General features: G+C 39.9%; 1 protein-coding gene across 1 annotated transcript in view; it reads left to right on the forward strand.

Annotated features, from left to right (window-relative positions):
- Positions 1-2,574, forward strand: part of LOC143020961 (sodium-coupled monocarboxylate transporter 1-like) — a 24,776-nt gene extending 22,202 nt beyond the window's left edge. Inside the window, exon 12 of the mRNA XM_076177997.1 lies at positions 1-2,574. This exon is cut by the window's left edge and continues 764 nt beyond it. The gene's annotated coding sequence lies outside the window, so the exon portion shown is untranslated.

The following is a 2,574-nucleotide window of genomic DNA, read 5'->3' on the forward strand; positions in this document are numbered from 1 at the left end:
GCTTCGAAGTCTTCCTTCAAGCAAACCAAGTCTTCCATAAACTCCGAAGTCCTCTTCGAGTCATCGGCAAGATTCCAGTGACTTCTCACATTCAATACCCAAATTCTAGTAAGCAATTAGAATAGAATAGAAAAATAGAATAAAATTATTCGGTTTAACGTCGGGAAGTCCCCCTTATCAGAAGACGATAATTGTGCCTCTTACAGAAGACTTTGTAGCGTGGAATTTAATGAACCATGCTCTTGGTCCAACTCGCTGGCGGCAGAATTCGAACTGCTGTCATCTGTACCTCCGCCGCAAGTAGCGACGCTCTAAACCGCTCAGCCAGCGAGCATCATGAACCCAAATAAAATGAAATAAAAGAAAATAAGATCAAATAAAGTTGAAAATGAGAAATGTCACAGGTGAATTGCTTTTGGTATCAGACCTTTATAGTAATTCTCCATTTTGGGACACTTATCATACCTTGGCTGGCTACCCTGCCTTATATGGGAGAAAAAGCCCTTTGGTGTACAGATCGATTATAAAACGTGACGAACTGAGGAAAATGGACAGAGTTGTTGATACTTGACAGGAACAAGAATTCTGGGTGTGCTTGTTAACAAAAAGTTCTAAAAGTGAAATAGATGTAATATTTTGTGTTGGCAACTAGCGTATCAACAGGAGCACACACAGCACAGGGAACGTTTCAAAAATCAGTTCTTTAAGAAAAAATAAAAGTTCTGAAGTCATGAACCAGTCTGTGTTAGTCACAACGACAGAAGTGTTTGAGTGATTACATTTTGTCAAAAATCTAAAATTATCTGAAACAGATATGTCCTGCTCGAAATGAAATTACACTATGGAAAAAATCCAAAATTTCTGAGAACGTCAGTTGTTAAGACCTTAATAAGGAAAGGAAAAATTTTGTCACCAGCGTTGGTTGGATTTTTTTTTTTCTTTTTTTCTTTTTAGAAGATTAGCGTTTAACCCAAAGACGGAAACCTGAAGAACCTTGTGGAGAACCTCATCTTCGTGATGTATCGAAATGTGCTCTCGAAGTCTGTCCAGCAGCTCTCTCGCCTTCTCTCTCTCTCTCTCTCTCTCTCTCTCTCTCTCTCTCTCTCTCTCTCTCTCTCTCTCTCTCTCTCTCTCTCTCTCTTCTGGAGAGTGACCTGAGTATTATAACATTTATATAATGTCTATATATATATTTTTTTTTGCACATTTTTCTAGATTTTGAGAGTGAACTCAGCGTCACCAGAACAAGAGGCTTACTCCATCATACATTAACTCTATCATCACTCATATCTTATATACAACTCGTAGTATGAATCATTACAATTCCATTATACATTGTGATGTGTTTTTCTTTGTTGATATATATTTTGTTAGCTTTACTATGGATTGTGCTCTGTTGGCGTCATCGGAAGCGTGCTGGTCTCGCAATTGCTTAGTTGTGGGTTCAAATCCCGCACTCCTCTCCGATTCCCAGCAGTGACTGTTCATTACCTGCCCCCCAACAGTCCCCAAAATGCATGTACATAGGGCAAAGGTGACGGCTTCGGCCGTAGCTACTCAGCGCCTCCTGGCGTAGTCTCTTCACCTTAATGGACTACTTCATTAAAAAAAAAATTAAAAAAACAACAACAAGATTTTGATAACTTGATCGACTTATTAATGTAGAGCAGGGATGTATGTTTAAGTTTTTTTTTTTTTTTTTTTTTTTTGGGTAGTCTTCCCCTCCCCCTCCGCCCCTTTCCTCTTCTCATGTTGTTATGGTCTCTCAATAAGACGTATTTTCCATTTCTATGGTCACCCCCCTTGTAAGGGGGAAAGTGCCTTTTGGTATATGTATGTATGTATGTATTTGTGTGTTTATATATACATGTCTATTCCCAAGGAGTCTTTGATATATGCATGTATGTATGTATGGATGTATGTATGTATACACTTTCAAGGAAATTTTTGGTATATGTATGTATATATGTATTTTCTATCCTTTTGGTATACGTATGTATATAGGTATGTATGCATCTATGTGCGCATGTATGTGTGTGCGCATGTATGCATGTATGTGTGTGCGCATGTATGCATGTGCGCTGGTGGCGTAATGGGAAACACGCTGGTATCGCATTCGCTTAGTTGTGGGTTCGAATCCTGCACTCCTTTCCGATTCCCAGCAATGACTGTGACCTGCCCCAACAGTCCCCAAAGTGCACATATAGGGCAAATGTGACGGCTTCGGCCGCAACTCCTCAGCGACTCCTGGCGTTCGCTCCTCGCCATGTGTGTATTTCTAAGAAGCCTCAACAAGCTCAGAAATTATTCTAGTTTTGGAAATAAAATCCTTTGACTCTTAGAACTCCCGAAACACTCTAGAGTCTAGATCTACCCTCCAAACAACCTTACCAAACCGCAAAGGTCGCACCGTCCTTCAGAGGGCAGGGCGGTGGTCCTGCATGGAATTACCAAGGCTGTAGCATGTCATCTATGTGAGAATCAAAATCAGTGCTTCCTTCCTTCCTTCTTTCCTTTTGTAATCTGAGTATTTCTAGATTAGAGGTTAGATTATTTTGTAAGAAATAAATTTTA

This window comes from Oratosquilla oratoria, chromosome 41 (genome assembly GCF_046742065.1).
Source record: "Oratosquilla oratoria isolate Oo_2021 chromosome 41, ASM4674206v1, whole genome shotgun sequence".
NCBI lineage: Eukaryota > Metazoa > Arthropoda > Malacostraca > Stomatopoda > Squillidae > Oratosquilla > Oratosquilla oratoria.